Source organism: Nyctereutes procyonoides, unplaced genomic scaffold (assembly GCF_905146905.1).
Source record: "Nyctereutes procyonoides isolate TBG_1078 unplaced genomic scaffold, NYPRO_anot_genome, whole genome shotgun sequence".
Lineage (NCBI taxonomy): Eukaryota > Metazoa > Chordata > Mammalia > Carnivora > Canidae > Nyctereutes > Nyctereutes procyonoides.
Window position 1 is genome coordinate 14,977,788 of NW_026575040.1, and position 27,934 is coordinate 15,005,721.

Here is a 27,934-nt window from a genome sequence, read left to right on the forward strand (position 1 = left end):
AAAAGCTACAACCGGGCAGCAAGCTGGAAAAAATCAAACCTCCATTCATTAAAAATAAAATAAAATAAAATAAATGCACATGGCCCACCACCCCTGACAGCTGGCAGCCTACATTTTTCCAGCTGGGTTTTAGCTTAACACCTTTTGGGATGTTGTCTTCCAAGAGGATGTATTTGTGCTTTTCAAATCTGACATTTGGATTAAAAAATGGAGCCCAGAGACTGTGTTGGACACATATTTATAAATCCATGAAGGCTTAGCCTACAGAAGCCACAGGAAATACTATGATATTTTGGAAAAGGTCGAGTTTCATAGATTCTGTAAGGCACTCAGCAGGTTGTAATTATTTCTTTTATTTAAAAGCCCTCCAGATATTTTTTTCCAGAGGGTCTCTGCAATTGAGGGTAGCAGACATTTTTTTCATACTGTACATTCTTTTTGGCCAAGCGCTGGAAATACACAGGAAATAAAGTGGTTTTGGAAGATCCAGCAGCGGCCAGGCCAAGGCATGAAGTCACTGAGACAAAATGGGAAATCTCCAAATCAGCAGCATCAGGTTTTGGCTGCCTTTGTCCCCCTCCTTGTGCAGGAGGGAAAAAATGAAGCAGGTGAACACACTGATCTGTTGTGTTCTAACAGAAACCAAATGTCGCCGTGTCCGCAGGCCCCGGCGCGGCAGCTGGAATCGCTCAAGAGGTTTAGACATAGGCCGACAAGACAGATGCGTCGAGGCGGCCAGGAAAGTGGAACGAGCTGCCTGTGTCTTCATTCAAGGTCTTCGCGCCACCTTGGGCCTTGATTTGTGCCGGCCGGGCTCAGGGCGAGGCCAGGGAAGGCAGGCCAGCTCCCTGTTGCTCTCGCCCGTGGGCGGCCACGCAGGAAAACCGGGTGCGAGGACTGTCACGTCAAACCAGAGGGAGAATGGGCCGGCCTTCTGGTCTCGGCTCCTGGAAACAGAAAGGCAGGATCTGCTTGTGAGGCAGCAGGTAGCCGCGTGCCTGGCTTCCTTTCCGTGGGGAGGTGCAGCTCCTGGCAGGCGCGGGGCCCACGCGGGGAGAGACCTCCACGGAGGGCGAGCTGGCGCTGCAGCCAAGCCCCGGCCGCTGCGGTTAGATGCGGTTCTGTGCGAATCCTGGAAAGCAGCAACAACTCCCCAGGAGACAAACTGGGAACGTGCGAGGCCTCCGCTTGCCACCGGTTCACTGAGATTCTTTTGGGATGCTTTGGGCCGGGTAGGGTTAACTTGGAGCGAACAGGGAAAGAACTTCAGCCAGCATGAATGAAGTGCTCCCAGGACGAGTCACCAAATGGCCTTTGAGAGAGAGCCGTCCATTGAGATGGGAGCCAGCCGGTGAAGTCACCCTCGGTACAGGGTGCGGTGGCCAGGCATCGGCTGGATTCAACAGAACCCTGGCCCGGGCCCATCATACCCTCCAGCATTTCCATTTAATCAGTGGCAGAGGCCCTGGGTGAAATGAGGTAGGGAAGTTGTGTAGTTCCCAGTAGGTTTCCTAGGACTCCACTTATTCCTTCCTGGCTCCCCACATGGAGGAGATACCAGGAAGGGGCAGAGAGGACTCGCCGATAGCCCTGGGCAGAACCAGTTCTGGGGCCTTGCAGCACCGTGGTTATCATCAGTTACGGTAAACTTCCTGAATGTCTTGCTGTCCAAGAGACCATACTGAGTGACGATCTGAGTAGGTCTTCGTGGTTCACGGAGCAAGCTCGTATACACTGGACTCAGTTGACCCTCATGGGAGCCCAAGGTGCACACAGGCACCACCATCATTGCTCCCCGTGTACTTGTGAGGACACTGAGCTCAGGGAGGTTGAGTGATGTGTCCTGGGCCACACAACTAGTAAGAGGGTGAACCGGAACTCAGACTCAGAGCTTTTAGAACTACAACCAGATGCCACCTGGGATATGCTCCGTTCAGCTACATGGCAATGGGACCCTACCCTCCAGACACTGCAGATGCGAAGCAAATCATATATATGATATATATATATATCATATATATATATATGTCTATCTCCCCCATTAAATGGAGCTGCCTTGTGTTCCCAGTGTCAGCCCAAAGTCACTTCCAGAGAAGCACACACTGACTTCCAAAAAAAATTGAAAAGCAATTTGTATCTTCATTATAGTTTCTCAGAAAATGCTAAAGGAAGGGTTCCAGATACAACTTACAGCAGATTTTCTGACATATCTCTTTATCCATGTATCTCCCCAAAACCCCACTTGTCACAATATGACAGCTGCTTTATCACTCCCCGCGCTGCACATGTACAAAACTTCCCTCACTCCCTCACCCTTTTCCTCAAACCTAGTGCCTTCTGATTGTTAACTTTTTCACACCTACCCCTTACCTTCCAAATCTGTTCTTTCCTCTTCTTTGAGTCTGGTTTCTCCAGTGTAAACCAATCAGTCTTGGTTCCTTTTATTCTTCTCCTTCAGCCTGAATCCATTACTCTGATCGGAACGACAAGACCCATGATCAAACTGGACTGAAGCTCTCTTCCCTCTGGAGGGTGGGAGAGAGGGGGAAGCTGGGAGTCTTTCATCTTTCCGGTTACAAATGCATGTGACATGTATGCGACCTAGCAAGCGTGGCCTCCAACCTTGAAACCAAGGCAAGCAGTGCATCAGATGTGACTAGCAGTGCCTCACACTGAATTTGGGCTTAGAATCAGATTCATGCTTTCTTATGGTGGGCAGAAAGATTGGCAGGCTCACTCATCATGCCTTGTTTACACTTTTGTCAACCTCGATGATTCTTCTCCCCAAACTAATGCTTCCCTCCTTTGTTAGACTCCCCATTGTCTGTGGCAAAATGACAATGGGATTGAACTTCATCATCCTCATCTTCTGCTTCACAGTAGATACATCTACATGGATAGCTATCTGTATCTACAGAGAGATTCAGCTGGGGCCATGAGAATCGTTTGCATTTCTCTCTAATCAATCTAGAATTGCTTCCTGGAGGAGGTCAGATTTCAGAAGTTACATAAATGCTGTGAGAGAAACTTTTGTTCAGCTGGGAGGGAAGGAGCTGGAAGGCAGCATTCTGAGGAAGCTTGGCAAGGGATGGCATATTGGTTCCCAAGGAGATTTGTGTGGTTGGTCTGAGGCATGTGGGGGATGGGGGTCAGCTGTGGCCATGGAGGAAGTAGAGAAAAAAAACAAGGAAAGTGAGATTGCCGAGGCCTCCCACGTGAATAAGGAAGAGGTGAAGAGAGTGAGAAGGGCCCCGAGGCTCTAACGATGAGATTCAAGGGAGAGGGTTAGGTCCTCATAGCCAAGTCCCTGGAGTCCCTTAGATCATAGTGGCTGTGCCTCTCCCCCACCCGAATATCTGCACTGAGTAGAGGTACCCACACCTGCTGTAGGGAATTATGGGCATTTGCTCAATGCCCTAGGTGAGGTGTAAGCTTCCATATTTCTAGGCCCAGACAGGGAAGAAGCAGCAGCAGTCTCGGCCCTGGAACGCTGCCCTCTGAGTAGTGTCGATGAGCATTTTTATAGCTGCTCCGACCCTCCCTCTGCCCTGTTCCATTTCTCTGGGAGCTCTCACCCCAAGGAGGCATTTTCCCATCTTACTGTGCTCTGATCCTGGTTATTGTAGCCTCCGGAAAGCAAGCCTGAAGTCTGTGGCCTGCTAGAAGCCATCTTATCATAGGTCATGTGGACAGAGGGTAAACAGTCTTGACTCCTTTGGGGGAGGGAGATGCGAAGCGTGGGAGTGGATGCAGTTCCTCCAAGGTAAAGAAAAGCTCAAGGTCATATTAGACCGAAACCACTGTTCGTCAGGACACTGTCCTCCAAGATCTGTACAGTGTTGCATGAAGGTACTGGCTGGGAATTGAATTCGCTCCCTGAACCTTCTCTTCCTGTCCCACGTGATTTGCTGATGGTTGGTGTTATATATGGTTAGTCAGCCGAGGTATTTGGAGAGGACTTTGGGATACCTCTAGCCATTTATCGTACACTGACCCAGAGCCTAGAATGTCCATTCATTCTCAACCACACCATTTCTGCTACAGTTGCAGTTGCTGAACACCAGGCAGGAAATATAGACGATCTGAGTGTCTAGCCTCAAAGAGTACCACACTTTCTTTTTCACCCAGAAAACTCAACTCAAATGTTGGGTATGTATGTAGCAAAATAATTTATTTCTTTCTTTCTTTCTTTCTTTCTTTCTTTCTTTCTTTCTTTCTTTCTTTCTTTCTTTCTTTCTCTAGGATCTAAGAGACTTACAGTTCAGAATAACCACTATTATTATTTTTATTATAACGTGTGCAGAAAAAAAAAAAGCCTTCTTGGGGTAGTTTCAGCTGCTCGTCCACGCAAACATCAAGTGCTTCGTTTTTGGCACACACACCCTGAAAACCATTACTGTTATTTATCCCGGCCCTCTGGAAGAGAACTATTTCACCGGGACAGTTCAGCTTTCAACACAGCCTAACTGGCATTGTCATTGGTGCCTTTAACGATGTCTTAGGCTCCTGTTCACATCCAGGACTGTGAATGGTATTGCCAGACCCAATTGTGTGTCTGGGAATGAGCTGGAGCTTTTGCAATTTAAATGGACAGGCAAAGTTCATGTACTGTTTCAGTTCTTACTTTATGGGCCCCCTTGGGCTGTGCTGCTTTATTTGGCTGTTTTTGTGGGAGGTGATTTTTCTTCTGAATGTCTGTCAGGGGCCAGGGCAGAAGGTTCGAGGAGGATAGCCACACTTTGTCTGGGTTTATAGAATTCCTATGGGAATCAAACCATTGAACCATTGATAAAGAATTTGGGGTCCTTTGTTGCAATGAGCAATAAAAATTGAAGTGAAACAAGGGAGTGATAATCTCAGGTATCCTTTCCAGTCTCCCTCACTCTTTATATCTCTTTTCCAATAAAGAAGAGGGGAAAACATTGGTGTCTGAGAGCAGTGGGCAAATCTGTCTCTTCAGAGCAAGCCCCTCCTCAGAGCAAACCTCTTGTCCCCCTCTGTTCTGGGTCATCAACCAAGACCTAGGGGCAAATTAGGGGCGCCTAGGTGGCTCAGTCGGTTAAGCATCTGCCTTTGACTCAGGTCATGATCCCAGGGCCCTGGGATTGAGCCCTGAGCCCCACATCACATAGGGCTCCTTGCTCAGTGGGGAGCCCGTTCTCTCTCTCTCTCTCTCTCCCTCAGCCCCTCCCCCCTGCTTGTGCTCTCTCGCTCACTCTCTCAAATAAATAAATACAATCTTTTTTTTTTTAATTAGAAAACATTTTTTAAAGAAAAGACTTAGGAGCAAGTTGAATGTTTCTTGCAGGGGAAGCGAAAAGACTAATAATGGGGGGAAAGATCATGAGAAGTATATTGCCTCAGTGAAAATCAGATTTAAAAGAAAAACGAAATAATATCCTTCCTCAATTCCTAAGAGGGCTCAGCTCCAAGAAAGGAGCAGCAAACGTACAGGATGGCAACCTCCGGGTGGAGGAATGTTTGCTCCTCTTATGGAGGCCGGCTGCTTACTCCTGGAGCTGACACAGGGTGAAGGTTCACCCTGCGCTTGGAAGTGGGGCATTAAAAAAGTTCACTTTTGTCCAGGTTGAGTCGATCCATAGAAACTTTTCCTTGAAGAGTTTTTGAATCTTGAAGTATTTCCTTTCAAAACTCGGTAAAACAGAAAACACATCCTTCTCCCCCCACCGTTGGTGCTTCTTTCCTTCCTAATACTTTGGAGACTGTAATCTTGCAGCTCACTTTCAGAATCCCAGAGAAGGCTTTGCAGGGATGATCTCTCCATTAGACACTGGGCCTGGGCTCCTCTTATGGGTTGCTTTGTGTCCCCTCAAAATTCATATGCTGAAATCCTAAATCCCCAGTACCTCGGCTGTGACTTTATTTGGAAATAGGGTCATCCCGGGTTAATTAGTTAAGATGAGGTCATTCTGGTGTGGGTGGGCCCCTAATACAACAGGACTGGTGTACTTTTAAAAAAAAGGGGGTGGGGGGAATCTGGAGACAGACATGCACACGAGGAGAACTCCAAGTGAAGGCTGGAGTTCTGCCCCCACAAGCCAAAGAACTAGCAAAAGCTGGGGGACAAATCAAGGGCAGGCCCTGCCAACACCTTGATCTCAGACTTCTGGCCTCCAGATATGACACAGTACATTTCTGTTTTTTAAGCCACTCAGTGTATGGTACTCTGTTACAGCAGCCCTAGGAAGCTGCTACAGGCCCGGGGTACTTTTAGGGACTCACCAAAATGTTTCCATTTTAATTCCTTTTAAAATCCGAAGGAGACATGATGATAAGAATAGTGAATATATAATTAAAAATCCAGCCTGGGGCAGCCCGCGTGGCTCAGCAGTTTAGCACCTGCCTTCGATCCAGGGCGTGATCCTGGAGTCCCGGGATCGAGTCCCATGTCGGGCTCCCTGCATGGAGCCTGCTTCTCTCTCTGCCTGTGCCTCTGCTTCTCTCTCTCTCTCTCTCTCTCTCTCTCTCTCTCTCTCTCTCAAGAATAAATAAATAAAATCTTTAAAAATAAAATCCAGCCTGCATTATATTTGTCTTTATACCAATGCAGCTATAAAATAAAAGTTTTAATTTTTTTTTTTTAAATCAAGGAAGGGGTCTGTGAAGGCAAAAGTGCTCAGGCCCCACAAAGGTAAAGCTCCAGCCCTGAGGCCCGAGGTTGATTCAGGACCTGTAACAGGCCTCTCCATCGCTAGAGAATCCCAGGTACCGCCCCCCACCTCCCACCAAAAGATAAACCACCCAATACCTTGTGTAACTATGATACAAAATATTCCTCAAGCTTTGCTCCTCAACCTGCCTCTTTACTTCCGCCAGATTGAGTTGTTTTCACATCTGATTTCTGTGGGAGGAGAGGCTCACGAATGTCTCCATTTGGTAGGTGATCTGCCTGCTGATGTAGCTGAAGCACAAAGTGGAACAGAATCCACCACCGTCTCTGAGTGTCCCCTGTGGAACCGCCCGCTTCACTAAAATGAGAAGGTAGAGCTTCAAATTAAGTCTGGCCTCCCTCATCCAGCTCCCAATAGGTCTTTCTTTTCCACCGTCTCTTCCCATTCACTTTCAAAAGCTCTATTACTTATTTATGACCCAATCCAGTAGAAATAATATGCACTTAACTTGCACTTGTAACTGTTATCCTATTAATTACTCAGTTAAAATCCATGAGAGTGGACGGCTGTCACCGATGTCTCTGCTAAAATCCTCATAAAGGGGAGCAGCTCTTGACACATTCATTAATTAGGATCTGGTATGTAGTTCTTCGAAGTCAGATAGTCTGAGTTTCCAGGAGCCCAATGGCCTGTGAAGATTGTTTCTTGTCCTCTCTGGTTGACAGTTCACAGAGAACTATGGAATGAAAGCAAATCCCTTTTCCTGACAAGCAGCAATAAACAGAGGAAACTTATGTCAAAAAAATAGGTGATTTCTACATTGACAAGTGATGTGTATCCATGACCCTCACATCCCTCCATCGATAGCCATCAAATTGCAGTAAGCATCATAGTCACCTGAGGGCAGATTGCTGGGCTCCCACTCCCACAATTTCTGATTCAGTACGTCTGGTATGGAGCCCAAGAATTTGCATTTCTACCTAGTTCCCAGGTGATACTGATGCTGATGGTACAGGGGCCACACTTTGAGAACCACTGGTCTGGGCACTAGCCTTCAATTGGTCTTTATCACTAATAGGTGGAAAAGGACACCATCCTACAGTTACCAGGGGACGTAATGAATTTTTAACATAGAAAAGGGCAGCCCAAAGTTATAGATTCTTCTTCTCTGGAAATAGGTAGAAGTAGACACTATCGATTTTCCAGAAGGGTTTATGCAGTTTGGCTACAAACCTGTGCAACAGGAATAACATGATCAACATATGGTTGATCCCGCTACCCTCTCTAGCTACCTCCAGTGATGTGTAGATAGATACTCACTGGTGGTAGCAGGATGGCCCAGGGAAAAGGAACTGCAGGGCTAGAGCCATGAAAGCACACTTGGGTGCTGGGGCACTTAGGAAAAGCTGCACAAGGTTGGTGGGGGGAGTCCAAGAAAAGGTGCAGGGTGGGGAAGGAATAGTTAGTAAAGGCTTAGCAAGACCTTAGTCTTCTGAGAAGTAGAAGTATGGGAACAACCTGACTTCTCTCTGCTTTGTTCCTTTAGCCAAGGTATATTTATTGAATGCTGTCTTTGTGCAAATATCTGAGCTGGGCAAGAGGAGAGAATGCCAAGGGGATTCATCCATGGTAGTGAATGTTCTAGTAGAGACAGCGAGGCAGGCACACAGATCATTCTATATGGTAAGACAATGCCACAAAAGCAAACTTATAAGTGTCAGAAATGCTCCAGAAATCATTGTACCTCCAATGTAGTTATCTTCCAGGAGGGAAAAAAAGAATCAGAGTTTGTTCAAATCAGATGATACCACATCAGAATTCATGAACTGAGACACTGAAGCCAAAAGTATTAAACTGAATGCTGGCATATGCAAAGGTCCTCCTCTGGGTGCAGGAGTCCTTTTCCTAATAGTCCTAAATGCCAAAGGTCCCAGGCTATCGGTGCTGTTGGAAGAGAGAGACAAAAAGGTATGGTTTTTGAGATGTCCATAATGACTCTCACCTCCTGCCATGTTGCTACCTGTCATCTGCCCAAAGAACCTGTACCAGCTGAGATTGCTACCAACCAGAAAGTACCGTTCCAGCATACTTTGGGACCAGGGAAAAGCAGAAGATTGAACGTGGCTACATTTAGCCGGCAGCCTGCCAACGTCCCCATTCATGCTCGCCTGCCCCCGCCACAGCCTGCTCAAGGCCTGCTCCAGACTCAGCCCCTGCTTCTGAAAGCATCTGCTTGTGCCCTCAATGACTTCTTAGAGGTGACATGCAAAGAAGATAATTAGGAGAGGTGACAGCTGAAATGCAATAGATAATACCCTGTTGTGAAGGGCATGGATACACCTAATCTACTATGTGTTTAGAATTGGGAATGGGGGATTAAATCGGGCTTGGCCTGTCCAGTCAATACATCTTTCTCTGATGGTGAATCACCCTTCCCATTGGTGACTTTGCTGCTTCCCAGTATTTCATCCCAAACTGAAGTGAGGAATTGCATTTTATCTTAAGAGCACTGAGCCTTGACTTTGTTGTTCTGCTTTGCTTATATTTCCTGCCAAACATCCTTGTGAAATTTTAGCCACTAAGCAAAGCTCATCTTTTCCACAGAGGTTTTTCCTGCCACGTTCCCATTCACATGGACTTTTCTAAACACAAACATTTCAATGCTGAACTTCTGTTTACCTGTCTCTTCTGGAGGCCAAAGTGGTACCTGTCTTTTTCTTTTTCTCTTTTTCCTTAGGATGCTTAGCATAGTTCTGAAGATGGTAGGCCCTCATTAGTATAACTGTCTTGTTTTGTTTAATTAAGTAGCATTCATTTCTATCCCTAAATAGCAAATTAGGCAGGTAGGGTATAGGTGTGATATGCTTTCCCAGACACAGATTAGAATGATGTCTGCCACAGATTCAATATCACTAACTGGTCTCTCTCTTCTTAAAAGAGCTACAGAAATAGTGTTTGGCAATATTATATAAAAAACAACCTTTTATAAAGCAAGCTATGTTTAGTTAGGGGTCAGATGATGCTTTGTTCAGTATGTCTTGTCACAGATGTCTTTTATCATAAGCAACAAATCTTTCTGTGTTGGTGAACATCTCTGAAGCAGATGTCCTGTGACCCAGGGTGGAGGTTTATCCTTTGTTCTGTGATATATTTGCCTTCTCTTGAATTGCACGCTCAGTGACTCAGCTTCTTTCTCTCCTCCAAAGAGATGTCAGCGACTGTTGTTTTGCTCTCTGATGCTTTATACCTCACAGGGATTTGCTTTTGTAAACTGCATGGTTAAGGTGCACACCTTAAATAACACCATTAAATAACTCTCTTTTATACCCAACTGTGCTGCCCACAGTTGTCTACAAGTCAAGTCTGAGTGCACACAACAGAGAAAATGAAACAATAAAAACAGTATAGAAACAAACACCAGATCGATGTTTTGGATTGCAGGAAAGGGATTTTGTTAGCCATTGCCAAAAGTATTACAGAAATTTCTAGCCCCATCTCTCATCGCCAAGTGGCTACATGATTACCATGACATTATATACAGAACTTTTAGAAGAGTGCACTGGACCTTTCTGAAGCATGGTACCAAGGTGTGGGTCTCTTTCCAAACTTGGAAACCTACTTTTCTGTCAGTGTTTAAAAATTGAGAAGGACCCACCCAGAACATGGAGAAGTCAGGTGTCCCAAGAAGCCTAATAGGGGGCCATTACCTCTGACTCTCTCCTGTTTGTAGAAACCAGCTTTCAATCGCACAGACTCAAAGACTTGTCTCTGCAATGTTCAGAAAGATGAGGACGGATTCAAATACCACAAGCTCCCATAACTGATGTGAAAAACCAGAATGTTCCTTTGTTTATTTAAATGCGAGGTTTCTTCAGCTGTTTCTTTAGTGGGTTCTAGAAACAGTGGTTGCCCCATGTTTGGGGCAGTGGTTCTCAAACTTTATCAGGCATCAGAATCCCTAAAAGAACTTTAAAAATACAAATTGCTGGGCCCATCCCCAGAATTTCTTATTTCCTCGGACTGGAGTGGTCCCAAGTTTGCATTTCTAAAGGATTTCTAGGTGATGCTGATGCTGCTGGCACAAGGACCACACTTGGAGAACACTGGCCATGGGGAATGAATACTATAATTAAATCCTAAAAATCATCTCCAGCACAAAAAGATGTTCACAGGCTCAAGAACTGGGGCTGATTGGAGGATGTGTAGAGTCATGTTTCCTGTATTCATCTCACTTCTCTTCCCCCTCTCCTCCCCTCTGCTTTTCTCTTCTCTTAATTCTCTCTCCCTCCTACTCCCTCCCATCTTCTTTCCCCTTCTCCCTTTCCTGCTCCCTACTCCAACACCTCACCTGTGTGTAGATAGTAGATAGTTAGATACACATAAATTCTGCAACTCAACTTTCCTGCCACTGAGAACAACTGATTGGATCCTTTGGCCTGAAAAAACCCCTAGAAGGGCATTGCCCTATTTGCCCCAGTGACCTTCCTTTCTTTCTGCTTCCTTGGTCAGACTTGATTGCCATACATTCTTTTCATGTATTTAGAAGTTCAAGCAGACTCCAAAATTTGTCTTCCAGAAAGCTCCGTAAGGGAACTATGTATCTCTGCCATGACTTTTTATGCAAGATAATGTGATTTAACTTTCCAGCCATGGTCTTTTCCTTCCCCAGAACTCTGTGATCCCCAAAAACTGACACCATTAATACTTTCAGTTGAAGTATAAAGATCCCCTATGTGAAATGTATTCTTTTCTCATAGTAACACGGTTTACTCTTCAGTAGAATTCAGCACTGAAGTGACTCTGTGTGGCCCATACAAGGACTCACTGGCTCACAGGGCCTCAGCCATGTACTGGTCACACTCAGACTATCTAAGTGTGATGTTTGTTTTTCCCTTGTCCTCCTTTTAATACCAGTGTGGCACTTTGTTTGTGGTTGCTACAGTTGGTTGTGTTACTAATTCAAAGAAATCACCCCAAGAAAGCAGCAGAAAGGAAAAAAAAAAAGATTGAGAAATGAAGAGGGGAGGAGGTTGAGAAGGACATTGACTAATGTATTTCCTTATTTAGCTCCATTTCCAAATTTAGGGAACTCATAAGAAGCATAATTGAGTCTCCTACTTATAAAAGTTCTGAGCCAGAATTCCTCCAGAGGAACAAGCTAATACCATCTCGGTGATAAAGGGGCCAGCAGCAGAGCAGGTGTGCGTTTATATTCCACACAGTCCCCGGGGCTTGGTGTTTATGAGAGTGTCCCTTGACAAGAAGATTTCTATCCAGAGGGAGTTGTTTTTGTCTAGAAGGAAATGGTCTGATGGGGAGGGGGAAATACTGAGTCTGCTTCACAGGGGGTTGATAACAGGACAGCATGAGTAGGTGCGTTGAGTGTATGTGTACGTTAATATGTGTGTCTGATGTGAGGGTAAGTGTGTATGTGTGTGTGAGCATATGTGAGTGAATAAGTGTGTGTGTACATTTTCACGTGTGTGTGTGAACATACGTGGGTGGGTGGGTGTGTAAGTGAGTGAGAGAGAAGGTAGATGATTATTGCGTCTCAGATAAGCTGGATGGGCTTGCTTGATCTCTCCCTGATGCAGTGGAACAAAGCTGGCTAAATGAAGTAAAGGCTTATTTTAATTGCTTACTTTTTTTGATTGAGACAGCTTCTTCAGGAAAGCTTCCTGAAATGTGGTAGTAGAATCTTCAGTGTGCCCCGGGCGCAGGAAGCCGGTTGCTTCCTGAAGGTCCACCGCAGGGAGAAAATCTTTGGCCTTACTTCTGTGCAAACAGCCTGACTTTGCCACCTTGCAGGAATCTGGACGGTGCTGGCTTGCCCTTACTTACCTTTCCATTTTATATAACCCACCAATTTGACAATCACATCCTCTTCCTATTAGATTCATTCCTGTTTTCCTTGATGGTGACTATATTTCATATTTTTACGTAAAAAGTTCTTTTAAAGATATCTAATATGGGTACATATGCAGAGACTACACTATCCAAACAAGATGCATTAAGGCAAACTTTGCCCTTTTTTAATTCTCAAGAGCTCTATATACTGAATGTCTGCTAGAGATGCATCCCATTCCGCTGTACAGTTTAGACAGTCGTTCAACTTGGCACATGCTCTAAGTTGCAAGTTCTCTTGGGCTTTTTATGGGGAAAAAAAGCCCTAACCCACATGGAACCTACAGTCTGGTATGGAAGGATCCTAATTTCTTAGCTAAGAGAGACCTCCTGTTTTCTCTATGACATATCTTCCACAGACAGTTGGCTGAAGAAGAATCCCACCAGCAAATTTAAGCTTATACAATTCATGTCTGCCTGTGAAATTCAAACATTGTGGTTGGTCACAATGGAGATGATGCTTCCCTCGACAGACTGGTTTGCCAAACTGGTTTCATTTTGGGTGCCAACCACAGTCAATTGGTAGTGGCTGCCTGGAGTGCTGAGTACCGAAGAAATCTGAGGCCCAGTCCTGGTTCAGCAGGAAAGAAGACCACAATAGATAAGTGATGTCTGCCAGAAGCAGGAGTGGGGGTGTTAGCGTGCTTGCTGTACTTGCCCCCTCTCTTCTGCTTAACAAAAGAAAGACACCACCTTTATAAAATCCTATTTTTATTTGCTTGGTAGTTAACTTTTCTCTTAAAAGTTGGGGCCACCTCTAGATAGCTGAATGACATTTCAGCAAATTTGGAACTCTTAATTTTTTTTTTCTACTGTTTTCTTCTCCTAGCATATCTCTCTTGTCTTATGCCTCCCCCTCCCCAGTGTTAGAATCATTTGCCACCAGGAACACTGAACATTTTCTGATTGAATTGTGCTTTCTGGGAAGAAAAGTACCCAGCAAACTCAGTGGTTGCTTATTCCTAAAACATACATATGTTTTAGGATCATTCCTTATATATGTTTATAGGGAATAAAATATATATAGGGAATGATCAGAGCTGGCCATACTTAGACCAAAGGAATGAATTTCTAATGGTGAAACTCAGGTATACTGTCTGGAGGTTTGAGACCTGGCCCTTTTCTTGACATCACTCAAATTACCATATTCACCACTGCTGCGAGTTGTTCACCCCAAATGACCCATCAGAGATCTCAAATCTCTTGAGGTAAAATGATGGGCTTTTTCACTGCTTACTGGGTTAGCCTCAGTCTATGCCAGACTATTATCAAAAAGCAATAAAGGGGTACCTGGGTGGTTCCGTGGGTTGAGTGTCCGACAGACAATGTAAATACTCCTCTTCCTCTGTTTTATCTATCAAAAGAAGCATCCGTTTTCCACATAAAAGTAGCTAACTGTTGAGACATAAAAATTCAGACTGTAATATACCTTTTTATTTATTCCATATAATACTACTCAACAGTTAGAAAGAAAGATGCAAACATAGATACAGTGACTTGGAAACCAATTCATGATGTATTAAGTAAAGTAAAATAATCATAGAATAATGTACAAAGAAAAATGTAAGTCAACACACACACACACACACACATATTTTAAGCCTATATTTAAGGCATATAAAGTAGCCTAGAAGAAGCTATATTAAAAAGTTGTACCTCAGAAGAAAGGAGAGGGATTAAGGAATGTGGGGGCTGGGGATGGGGAGTGAATGGGATCTTTTGATTTTTATTCCACGTTCAAATGCATTTTTTAGCTTTTTATAGCCAGCGTATATTACTTCTATCATTTAAAGAAGGAAAGGTTTAAATTATTTGGAGACAACAGCAAAAGCCATCAGGCCATAAAAGTTTAAGGCCACTTAACCACATACAGTTATTCAGAGTGAGAAGAATGGCGTTTCCTACTGTTCTTAATAACCTCAGAGTTTCCAGCTGCTAACAATCATCTCCAAGGGTCTCATGCACACATGAAGTGAGGAAGACCTTCCAGCACCTTCACTTTAGGCCCTCCCTTGTGGTCACCTAAAGGAAGATAAGCTGCTAGGAGCCCCATGTGCAACTGCTAACTATTTAAATATGATCCCAAGGTCTACTTTTTAAAAATTGCTTCCCAGACGTTAGCTGTTTATTCTTGTTTAAGGCTTTGTTGATGTTAGTATGACAAGAGAAAAATGTAAAGAGTGACAGATCACAAGGGCCGCTTCAATTCAATGCTTATTAGTGTTGCCACTTCCAGAGATGGAACTGGACAAGAAGGTATCTAGCAATTTTTTTTTAATGTTGAAGACATGTCTACTGTCAGCAACTGGCCTTAAAGCAGAGGTCAGATGTTAGAAAATACTACCCCTTGACTGTATAAAGTGCAAGTTGGATTAGATTTTACATTTTAGATTTAAAGCAGTCAGAGAACAAGTGAACAAGGGAGTGCATTAAACTGTTACGATCCAGTTGGGATGAATTCTATGCCATTTGTTGGGACAGTAGGCCAAACCAAGGTGCTATAGACAAGGTTCTTGTCAAAAAGATTCCCTGTACCTGGCTAAAATTTCCATCCACCACTGGATTAAAACATATATAATTCATGAGAGTTTTGTATTACATATTCTATACAAGCTTAAGAGTGTCTGTCGTTGTCGAATTTTAACAATAATGAAAATGGAAATCTCAGATAAGTAAATGGGTTTGTCCAAGGTTACAAGAGCAAGTGACTAATCTGGGAATGGAATTCCAGAATCCTGACTCTATTCTCTTTAACCTGGCTAATATGGCATTTCTTTTGGCTCAGGACCCATCCCCAGAAGACCTTGTTAAAATATATATCATTGGAGTTTGGCATTAGGAAAGTAGCCAAGAGACTGAGCCTTTCCAGTTAATGTGTTGCCCTCTTAAATGGCAACACTGGGACTCTTTGGCAATGAAGTTTTGATAAAGCAGAATAGAGGTGGAGGCATCCAGAATATGGGGTGGGGTAAAGGGATCTGGATGAGAGCCCAATGTAGGGACCTGCATCCTAAAGGAAAGACACCAAAACATGGAAGATAAGGATTAGCATCAGCCTCACCTCTTCTCATTGACTTCCAGTTCCTATCTACTAATATTAATATAACCTAGAATAAAGGACCCATCAAAGGGAGTTGTAAATACCCACCTATGGAGATACTAAATTGCCACTTTGTGTTCAAATGGGTTAAATTAAGGGGAGACCCCTGCCAGATGAAATGAATAATAACTTAACATTCATATAGCAACTTTATAATTTTATAAAGTATTTTTTTTTCTGATCTGTACCTCTCTTATGGCACGTTTTATACTTTAACCTTTTTGAGGGTGGGATCTGTGTCTGCTTCATCTTTAGCTATGGAGAAATGAATAGCACTCAACATGTTCTTGCATTAATGCATGGATCGGGGATGTTAACACGGATCTTTTTAATTCTCTTTAGTGTATTATACTTATAAATGCATTGTACCTGTAAAGTTTAAAAGTGGGAGACTCATAGTCTATTCTTCATTTTTAATCTCTTTGTTCAATTTTATAAATGAATTGTGTGTCTTTAAAGGTGTTTTGAGATGAAAAGAATGATAGTACTGATATTTTAAAGTTCAAATGTGCCAACATCCTAGGTTTGTCTGTGTTGATGAACTACATTTTGCTGTTCAACTAAATATAACATTGAATAGGTACAGCCTAGTCCCTACACAAGTAGGGACAATATAATCTATTATATTTTGCCTAGGACCAAGGGGGTGAGCATACTGGAGACCATTAATCAATAGTGTTGAATGATTTCTCTCAGTCATGGTTTTTTTCTCTCGGTTATGGTTTCTGATTTATTTTGTTATTAAGTTTTTAATTTTGATTCCAGTATAGTTAACATACAGTGTTGGATTCTGATTTAAAAAAAAAAAACAAAAGAGGAAGCATTTTCTTATCTTGGTAAATTCTACATAAAGAATAATCATCCAGATGGGAAGTAGAAGTAAGGTCTGAGTTCAGTAGCCTGCAAGGCAAAAAAAAAAAAAAGGAAAAATTCCTTTGGCGTGGCCTTCTCTTGAGGCAGAGGAAAAACACTGGGCTCCGTGTCTCACAGACCTTGGTTTCCCCATCTCCCATCTCCGGTTAAAGTGGGGATGCAGCCCATTGTGAGCCAGCAAACCTTTCAAATGCATTCGCTGTATCTTTGTAGAAAGGAGATGAAGCCAGGCCCAGGAGTACATTCAAAGAGGGACGAATATCTTCCTGAGGCCTGTGAATGTCAGAAGCCCTGTGAACCTCTCCTAAGGTTTCACTTGGCAGGCAGGTGCTCCATTGAAACTATCTCCCCGGGGATCTCATGGGATCTGAGATCCTGCTCCTTCTCTTACTGGGTGGGATGAGAGCAATGGCCAGTTCATGTGAGGACAGGGACAGATTCTTTTCATTTTAATGCCATTTTAAAAAGTTCCAAACAGCCTATATTCTAGGCACTTCTCCCTTCATAGGGCTGGTCCCAGGTGCCTTTCCTTTGCATCTCTCTTCCCAGCGATGCCCAGACACCTGAAGCATACAACTGTCTGCATTCTTTTCCTGCTCTGTTTTGCTCCTGAACTTCTCCAGTGGACAATTAGAAGCTTTGGTTCGTAAGGGATCAGCTGTCAGGGTGAGGAATGTGAGGCTCTTGTTTTGGACGAGATTGGGCAGTCTGTCTGAATCCTGGCTTTTGTCTGGAAACGTTGAGAACGATTAGAGCAATGTGTGCCCAGTGGCCAAGGAGCACAGGTAAATCTAAGCAGGGGCCTGTGAGGGAAGGAAGGTATGCTGGGAATCTAGTGGCTTTGCAACCAATGGAGAGAGTCCGAGGCACAGTAAAAGATAACAGCCAGCATAGGGAAGCAATTACAGAGAAGTGAAATGAGGCACAAGGATGGTTAGATTCCAGGCTATTCCTGCCAACAAAATTTTTAAAAAATTAAAAAAAAAAAAAAGGCGGGGCGTCTGGGTGGCTCAGTGGGTGAGCGTCTGCCTTTGAGTCAGACGCTCAAAGGTGGTGATCCCAAGATCCTGGGATCCAGTCCTGCTTCTGGCTCCCAGTTGGGAGTCTGCTTCTCCCTCTGCCTATGTCTCTGCCTCTCTCTCTGGGTCTCATGAATAAATAAATAAAATCTAAAAAAATAAAAATAAAAATAAAAGTGAATAAAAAATAAAAAGGCAATGGGCTGAGCTGAGCGGAGCTGTGGAGTGAGGTGGGGGCAGGAATATTTGTCTTCTTCTGGCTGTGACCAGCCGGTGTCATCCCTGGTGGCTCACTGGGGAGGAGAACTGGCCAACCGGGGCGGGCTCCTGTTTGTGAGCCGTTCACAGGAGTTTGCGATCAAAACGATTGTGAATGTGAAAGTTATTACCGCTCAAAAAAAAAAAAACACTTTATATCAGGGTTAATTATAAGGAGATTCTGGAGTATAATTAGTGTTCTTTCTATGGAGGATTAAGGGGCTCTCCTAAATGGCCTTTTTGATTGCCTTCTTCCCTTTTTTAATTTCCTCCTTGTCCTTTTTTGATTATCTACCCCACGACCCTCAGGGCTCCTCAATGTAATACAATTAAAATAACATTTTTGTGTTAGAGGGTTTTATTTTATGAGCTATTAACCCCCTGCTTGCCTGCAGTCTGGTTCCCTCTCCCGGCACAGCCACCCCACCCCCAGACAACGGGGAGCATCTGCAGCCCCCTCCCCACGGGGGGTGAGGGCGGAGTAGCGTCTATACCGCAGGCCCCACGGGGCTGGAGACTGCCATTGCTGGGTTGTTCCATTGCTGGGTTGCTGAACACCCGATCCATAGGCTGCTGGCATTCAAGCAGGAATGCAAGGCCAGAGGAACCCTCCTGGCTCATCTGGCTTTTGTGTAAGTCACTGGCTGGATGCTAAGATTTTGTCCCAACTCTTTTCCTCCCCACTTTACTGTCTTTGCACCCTGGTAGATTGTCCTTCACACAGTAGGTGCTCAAAATGGTCTGTTAATGACCTGCTTAGAACCATTTGCCATATTGGTTTTTCCATTTGGACTATAATCAGGAACTGGACATTTCAGCCTCCCTTCCCTGTCCGTTCTGTACCCATTCATTTATTACACTTGCCAGCTAGGCATCCTATTAACCTTTATTTCCTTCATTCTGAGCCTAAAAGTAGGTTCTAGCCAATGCATGCATGAAAGTGATGCTGGGAAATAGTATAAAGAAAAGAGTGTAATTTTGAAGTTAGATAAACCAGTTCCACTCCAGCTTTACCACCTAAGTAGCTGTGTGACCTTGGCTTAGTCACTTAAATTCTCTGAGCTTCATTTTAATCATGGGCAGAAGAGGTGGGGACATTCTATTAACATCTAAGTTTGTTGTGATAATTAGATGGATTCAAGTGTGTGAAAAATTTAGCCCAGTACCTGGCCTGTGAGTCTATTTAAGAAGTGAATTCACCCCCCAATCCCTTCCACCATTTACCTGACCCACTAACACCATCCTCCCCACATTCCTTGCTATTCACATTTTACCAGAACTTCTGCCTGGAGACTGCTCTGTAGAACCTGCCTCACTTCACATATGAATGGCCCAGCAGTGGAGGACATTTATATTCACTTTATTTGAGGGATATAACCTTTTATGGTATTCATGGCCTTTCCTGAAGTACATGGAACCAATAACTTTAGTGTCTAGATTCTAGGAAGGATTCCAAGAGGCACAAGTCACAATGGCCTCTTGAACATGGGGACTTTGGGGATCCCTGGGTGGCTCAGCAGTTTGGTGCCTGCCTTTGGCCCAGGGTGTGATCCTGGAGTCCCGGGATCGAGTCCCACGCCGGGCTCCCTGCATGGAGCCTGCTTCTCCCTCTGCCTGTGTCTCTGCCCCTCTCTGTCTCTCTCTCTCTCTGTGTCTCTCATGAATAAATAAATTAAAATTAAAAAAAAAAGAACATGGTGACCTTGAATGAACAATGCAAGACCTAGGGGCATCTGAGTGGTTCAGTCAGTTCCATGACCAGCTCTTGGTTTTGGCTCAGGTCATGGTCTCAGGGTCATGGAATCGAGCCCCACATTGGGCTCCACACTCAGCACAGAGTCTGCTTGTCCTTCTCCTCCTCCCCCAGTTCACACACTGTCTCCCTCTCTCTCAAATAAATAAATAAATCTTTTTTAAAAATGCAAGAGCCAAATAATAATTGGATATAATAATATATATCTCTAAGCTAAACATAATGAATTGTCAAATAAGTAGCCCAGGTAATAAAAGCATAGAGGAAGAGAGAAAAGACCATGTCAAAGTAGAAAAGAGAGAGAAGGCTCTGGTGCTGGCGGCATCACTCTAAGGCAAATTGGGGGGAAAAGATAGCATTGAAATGCTTGAATTCATAAGATAATTAAAAGTGTCCATTCCAATTTCAAGTGTGGCACTTTTGAATATACTTAAATTGAAACCGAGTCCATTTTATAAATCACTAATCCAGAAGACCTTTTTTCTTGCAAAGTATATTCTCTCTGTTTGATAAAACCTGATGTCTGTGCTTTACAACTCACAGATTTATAGTTATTTAATTTTAGAAGCATCACCCAGCCATGTAGAATTCTCCAAATACAAGTGGGTGAAGCTGCAGGACCATCATGAAGGGACCAGGATCTGGACGTGCATCTCTGGGAGAGCGTTCATGGTCATGAAAAAGGGGGAGCCCTCATTTGTTCAGTCAAGCCACACCAACTTTTAGTAGATATCTACTGTGGCTCATGTATGCTACCAGCGCTGACAGCTTGAAATTAAGGAAGACACAGCCACTGTTCTGAAGAAGCTCACCCTCCAGAGATACAGGGGCTCAGATGAGGGAGCTTCTACTAACCCATCCATGGGGTCAGGCAACACAGAGAAGACAGGGCCAAAATTCAGAAAGACCCCCAAGACTAGGTGAGGTACAATATAAGGTCCTAAAGTCAAATAGCAGAGGAAAACTGGTGAGTCAGACCAGTAAGCAAAGGGCTTCTATCTCATCAAGAGGCCTAGAGAGCTCAAGTATGTGGATAAACCACAAGGAATTCTACAAGCAGACTGTGTGGGTTCAAGTTCTGGCTGTACTACTTACTAGCAATTACATTACTCTCTGAGCTTTGTTTCCCTCTTCTATGAAATCGGGTTAATAATCCAAATAGTCACAAAAGGTTATTGTGCAGACCTAAGAAAATGATTGTAAAGTGCTTAGTACGGTTCCTGACACCACATAGGAGTTCTCAGTGAAAGTCATGTGTAATAATAAAAATGACTATCTTTGTTATTATGGGATGTAGTAGGGTAATTGTATTTATTTATTTGGGGGAGGGAATTTAGACCTCTTTATTTCCCAAGAAGATATGAGGTGGTGTATACTGATACAGTATACAGGTAAAAATTCAGTGAATAAATCATGGTGGAAAGAAAACTCAGGTAGAGATAATAAAATGAAGCCAGGGGTAGAGTAAGTATACAAATTGCATGTTGTCAGTTTTGTACATCTGCTAAGCCTTAAGAGAATTAATACGTCATGGGGCAACTGGGTGGCTCAGTCAGTTGAGCATCTAAAAAAAGAGAGGGAGAGAATTAACACCTTTTGTCAGCTGTACTCAAATTAAAAAAAAAAATTAAAAAGAGAGAATTAACACCTTTACCTAAGTACATATTCTAAGATAAAGTTAAGCCTCCAGAGTTAGTTGTGCTGTGTGGAAAGATCCATCTTGTCTCTGGTGTGGCTGAGGAGAGCCCTGCTTGTGTGCACATACTCTGTTACTTTCTCTTGCCCTCCTTGAGCACTAAGGGCTTGCCTTGGTCTTTCTTGTAACCCCCAAACCCCAAGAACAGAACTTTTCACATAATAAGCACTCAAATACTTCTTGATTTGTTGGACAAATGGATGCATGGGTGCATGGGTGTGTGGATGGATGGAATCAGATACAGTCCTGTCTAGAATTATAACTCTGACCCTAGGAGTTCATATCCTACTTGTTTTAGCTGTGAAAACCTCTAGAAAGAATTGTGTTTAGAGTCTGTCATTTATTTTTTTCATTCAAATCATTTCTCAAATAATTTCACCAAGAAAGTGCTCACCTAGTCCCACTTACCTTCTTTGCTTTTTTCTTCTCCTGACCTGAAGAGGGTGTCTTTCCAAAACCATTCAAAGAAAATGGCCGTCCGTGGGTGTAAATGGTTTGATAGGGTCACGTTGGTCAAATTCAGGTCTGAGGTAAAAATAAGGTCTTTATTTTTCTCTTTTTTCAGGAAACCTTTCAACTTCTGTGTTCATCTAAACCAAGGATAGCTGCTTTTACTCAAGTCAAGTGTCACCTATTAATCTATGCATGACTATTAGGCTTTTGATAAAATCTAGTCTCGGCATCATCTTCCTTGGTTTTCTTCCTTGAGTAAGGAGTTCTGTAACCTAAGAAAATGTCTGTGTTTTGCCATAATATAGTTCTTGAAAAAAAGTGAAGTTCCATTATATCCACACCCTTCAAGACCTTGGTGACCTAAGGACAGATAATTCAGGGAACTCAGGGCTTCTTGCACACTAATCTTATCCCGTCTTTGCAAAGATCTGGCGGGATGTTAAACTCTGTGGTCCGTGGCAACATGTTCACATGCAGGATTCCTGTGGCTCCCGTCTCACGGTACCCTGACCACTTCCCTGGGAGGTATTCTCTTTGCTTGTCAGACACAAAGAGGGATGAGGAATGAGGAATGGGAAGAAGGTGCCTCACGTCTGATATTGGAAACGTTCATCAGAACCAGAAGGTCTGCATCCACCAAGAATGTGGTCCTCCTTTCTTGCATTCTTCCTGGGTGACTGCAGGACAGGACCGCCAGGGAAGGACCAGAGTCCAGCCTCTCCCAAGGATTAGGCAGACAGGACAGTCCCAAGTCAAGAGGAAATCAGTCCAGGGAAGTCAGCTGAAACAGGAAGAAGAGAGTGGAGGTAAGACCCTAGGTGGGCAGGGCCTAAAGTCCAGGAGGTCAGATAGGTGACAAGAGCAGCAGGAGTGAACCAAGAACTCTCATTCTTCCGAAAGGGTGCTTTCTGCTGGTGTCACCAGCCTATTGCTTGTGGGTACCAGGGTCCCCTTGGGGTTAATCAGAGCTTTTAAAAGAAGTCCAAAAAGCTTCAGGTAAGTCCTATACATGAATAAGGCAGGACAGAAACACTCTGTTTATTTGCACATATGTAAAAGATAAACATTGTAAGAAATAGTGTGGTTAGTGGGTTGTGGCTGATGGGAGGGGGCAACTATTTTAACTGCACCTCGGTTTGCTAGGTTACCTTTGTGATTTTGTTTCCTCTTCAGTTTGCTAACGGCAACATGAGCTCAGTTCTTTAATGGTATGTAGATAATTTCCTGCACTTATGTTAATGATATACATTACATTGACACATAGAGCTTTCCTTGGAATTCTGAACTTAAGAAAAAATTTATTTGGAAAACTGAAAGGGAAGAGGATGGAGTCAAGCAAAGAAAACGGTCAACAATAAATAGTGATAATGTGAGCTAATTTTATTTCTTTGGTAGAGTCTCCATAGAAAAGACATGGTATAATGTCATCAGTGGTGATCATTTAGACTTTGGCTGGGCAAATCCATAACAAAACGATTTGCTAAGTGAATGAATACAGGTGTTGTTTGTTTAAGCAATGGTGCCTTTCTGAAGAGCCATTTGTAATCTTCTATGAAGAATCCCTCAGGAAAATCACCAGCCTATAAGGAATGGCCCCCAAAGACTGAGGCTCTTTAGAGGGATCTGGTGCATCTTGTTGGAGATGTCCCACTGCAGAAATGATCTTTGCTCAAACTGCAAAGGGTTTTGTCATTTAATGCAGAAGACTGATCCCCTGTTCGCCATATTTCATGTATCTGGTCTGTTGAAATGCCCTTGTATATAGAGACAGTGAAAATAAGGTTTCCAGCAATTGTTTTTTCCTACTAGAAGAGCAACTTGTTTGCCAGCACTTAAGACATAGCTATTACCAAGCTCTTCAAGAATACCCATATCTGCCTTCCCCATAGCGCTTATCATGAACTGCACACACTGCTACTCAACAAATCTGGTTTGTATGAGTAAATAAATATATACTTAAAATGTACAGAAGAATACATAAATAAGAATACTATTGCAATGGAAGCCCAGCCTCGGTCTCCTCAGAGAGGTACTTGGCTATTGTGGTTTCAATTTCCTCTTATCTGTTTGTGAATCAAAACCTACAGCAGGCAAATTTATTTGTGTAGCTCTTGAGACTGTATATACGATAACAAAACAGTATTTTGATCATTCAACATTTTTTTTAATTTCATCTGTCCCCTCGCTGACAATTAGTCCTGCTTTTAATGAGGTGATTCTTCTGGATAAAGCTGATGTCTCTGAGACACAGAGTCAAAGAACCCATGGCCTCTTTTGCTCTCCTCTACCCCTGACTCATTCTGTGACCTTCAAATTGAAGACAGCGCTACCCCAGGAAAGGTGGTTGTATTGAGAACCTTAGTTGAGAACTGAGGTTTCTGTGTTTCTCTCATTTGATTGATGATGTGTGATGCAGGGAAAGCAGCCTTCAGGGAGACTCTCAGGTGTGGGGGTGGAGGTAGTAAGTTCAAGAGTACCACAAAGTTCTGCCGGCTAAACCAAGAGCTGGCCGGGGGTTTTGGTTACGTTGTGTTTGAAAGCCCTCACAAGCCCCCAGACGACATATGGCAAAATCAAACGCAAGGAACGCTGTAGAAGTCATACCCACAAACTCTGGGAAATTACAGCCGGCGGTTATTAGTCATTCTTACGGGCAATGGAGAGTGTTGTTTAAAAAAAAATTCAAATCTGATGCTATGAGTAAAGAGGTGTTCTTTCCTGGACTGGATAATAATATTGCCAGGATTGATTCAAGAAATTAATAGGAGACCTTGCTCTGTGCAAGCTTCGTTCCTTGTCAAGCTCAGCCTGTGCACAGGTGTCTTTAAGTTCATGGGGGAGTCATTAATATATAGAATCCCAAGCCACTCATTTATTTAGGCAAAAATGTGGTTCCTGAGGGAAGAGGGAAGAGGGTAAACGTGTCGTGAGTGGAGGCAACCATAGAGGGGGACTGTTAAATTTACTACTGATAAAAGGTGATTGGGTCCATTCTGATACTGTTAAGTGGAGAGTCTGGATTTTTAAATTGTTGACTTAGGTTGTGTTCGTTGTCTCCTGCACTTTTCTGCTCACATTAAACTTTGCACCCCACATAGGACTCCTGTTTGCCATCTAGTTCTAGGGGAGGAGGAATCTGGGTGGTTGGGGTGGGGGCAGGCATTGGACCAGCTCTCCTACAAATCACAGCACATGCACTCAGGTGTTCCAGAAGGGACCCAAGAGATGTTCATGAGTTGAAATATTGTGCCCTTGTCCCAGAGGAGGCACCCATGGCAGAGTCATCCCCTAAGGTTTGCATTAGCATGTAGCAATAGGGGGACTAATTAAGACTCCTACTCGCAGATTAGCACTTCTTCCACCTTTAAGATGCTGGCTCTCTCCTTTTTTTTTTCTTTTGACAGTCCCTGGGAGAGGAACAACAAAGGGTAGGGGGAGGCTTTACAGACTCTAAATGCCTCTCTCGCAGAGGTGTTATATCTTGCATTACTATAAGGTACTACGGTAGTGTAGCCATGCCTGTATATTCTGAGCCTTCTTGCTACTCCTTCTTAAACATACAACACATTTATTTTACCTGTGAACACCCACTCCAGCCCCCAAATCAGTTTTGCCTCAACCCAGCACCTCAACCAATCCTTGAAGCGGGAGTCTGCAAGGTGAATTTCCTAACAAGCTGACTTTTCAAAGGTTTTTCAGCTCTCAAAAACATGAAAGCTGTGTTTAAAAATTTAAGGGTCTGATATGTACCAGTTCTGTGGAACAGCAGCAGGATGTCGCTTTTTTGCAGTGCCATGATTCCCCAAACCCCAACTCTTTAAATTAAGATGTTTATGACAGCTGCTTGGGCTTAATGGAATGCACATAGGATTGGCCATTAATTATTGCTCTTGGGTTTTTGCATGTATTCCCTGAATTTCACCACAAAAAGTCAGTATTGTTGTATAAACCATTTTTAGTGCTTTTTAAAGTAACCCTCTTTATTTTGGGGCTGGATCTTTTTTTTAAACTTTTACTGTAAAATTTCCAAACATACTGAAGAGTTAGGAAACACACACACACACACACACACACACAACCACCCACAATCCTCCAGTGGACCTGTCATTCAGCTTCAACAACCATCAACATTTTACCATAGTTGTTTTTCCTATTCTCTCCTTCCCACACACTCATACACTTTTTGAGTACACTTTCATCCATTTTGCTGGAATATTTTAATGAAGACCTGACATCACATCATTTCACCATTAAATATTTCAAGCTACACATTTTAGAAATATTTTTATATAAGCATAATTCCATTATCAAAATGAAAGAAAATGAAGAATTCCTTAATATTGTATAATATTGAGTCCATTTTCAAATTATAGTTGGTTTGACCAAATAAAGATCCAGACAAAGAAAAGCATTAAGTTGTAACTGAAGAGATTGCATGAGGTCTTTTAGCAGCTTTCACTGGGTTCAGTATCATCTGGAAATTACAGACACAAAAACTCACTCTGGTTTTGTTTTGTTTTGTTTTGTTTTGTTTTGTTTTTTGTTTTTAGCTTAAGAAAGGTCAGTCCTTGAACTCTGATCTCTGCACTTCACTTTCAGAATGGATCTGGAGCCCGTCCTAAACAGAAAGTGTACCTTGGTAATGATATAGTGCCTGGTGTCAATTGTGGGAATACCTCAGCTTTGTGATAGAACTGATTATATTCTTGCAGTAAATATTTGTACAATTCCTCTTGATTTTCATCAGAGAAAAGCACTCAATGTTGGTGTGCCTTTGAGAGAGCCCCTTTCCACATATTAATGACTTCCTCGCCTGCTTTCTGCCAAGTTCTGTACTTTGGACTAGAAGGAGGTCAAGACGTGGATGTTTAAATGAATGTCCTGCTACCCCAGCTTTGTGTATTAAGTTCTCAGTATTCCTCTCTGACTCTAGTTATCTATTTAAAGTCTATTTGCAACATTATGACAATTTTGACAGGAAAGTCAAACTTCGCAAATAAGCATTATTTGAATGTGATTAAACCAAAGATGTTCATTCATACCTAGCCAGAAACCCTTCTTCCACAGTGTTTTTTTCCTATTCAGTTTGTAAATCTATCTTTTTTTCATTTACGGACCTGTTTATGAAAGTGAGATCACCTTCTTCTAGGTGAATGTCTTTACTTCCCTGCTGTCACATTCACCTTGAATTCTACAATAGGAGAAAAATGGTTAGGAGGCGATCAGGTAAGGTGGCTTCATTTGAATGTAGCATCAGCGATGAAGTGAGAAACTTGAACATTCTGGAAAGATTCTCCCGTCAGTGACTGATGGATGCGCAGAAGGATAAATCTCTGCCTACTGATACTCTGACCACCATTTATTTTTGTGTGTATGTCAAACTATTTTCATTATGGCAACTTCACCTTGTTGACATATCTTCATTGCTATGAAGGCCCCATCTATAGAACACCAAATACTAGAATGGAAATGCAACATTCTGATCAATTACTCACAGTTTTTCTGCATAAAATCCAACAAATCTGTAGGCTGGTTATATTTGGAGGCTTCATCTGGGTATCTGATTCAGTGTCTGGCACGTAATGGCAGCTTCATATTTTTATATGTTACCTAAGTAATTGATGAGGCCAAAAGATGCCAATTTAGGAGTGATGACAGAAGATAACAAAGCAAGACAGGAGTTTTATAAGTTGCTGCCAAGAGTGGAAGATTATACCTGTACTCCCACCCATCTTGCCTTCTAGCTTCCAACATAATGGGCGGACTAAATCCACCCATGTATTAACATGCTTTAGGTATGATAGACCCCACCCCGTTTAAGTCTATGCTCATCAGGCCATCCATGATGCCCTGATTCTGGGCATAATACTTTAAAGAAAAGAGGAAAGGGCCCTGATACTTGCTGAACTTCTCCAGTATGCAAGACACTGCACTGGGTTCTGTACCTTCTCTTGTTTATCCACAGTAACAAGCATATAGGGTATGTGTTAGCCTCCTATTACAGATGTGGCTCAGAGATGAGAATTGCCTACCTACCAAGTGGTGTTGCTGAAATGGAAACATGAGATCGCATGCTCTTCTTCTTCTGCCAGTACAATAGACTGCCTCCTTTAGGTAAGCAACCGCCAAGTGTATTCAGAAAGGAAGGAAGGAAGAGGGACTCGAGGGAGGTATCTAAATGAGGGAAGATCCACGAGGAACATAGTAACTCCTAGAAGCCTGCTTATACTATAACCGTCTACGGCC

The 27,934-nt window shown here is 43.1% G+C and overlaps 1 protein-coding gene and 1 long non-coding RNA gene across 2 annotated transcripts in view; one reads left to right on the top strand and one right to left on the bottom strand.

Annotated features, from left to right (window-relative positions):
* The window catches only part of RORA (RAR related orphan receptor A), a 705,804-nt gene that overhangs the window by 459,226 nt on the left and 218,644 nt on the right, over positions 1-27,934 (top strand). The window lies entirely within an intron of this gene.
* Positions 13,857-27,251, bottom strand: LOC129506372 (uncharacterized). Its single transcript, XR_008663756.1, has 3 exons — positions 27,184-27,251; positions 21,644-22,469; positions 13,857-13,931 (listed from the first exon to the last, which is right to left on the bottom strand). It is a non-coding gene; the product is annotated as an uncharacterized LOC129506372 (long non-coding RNA).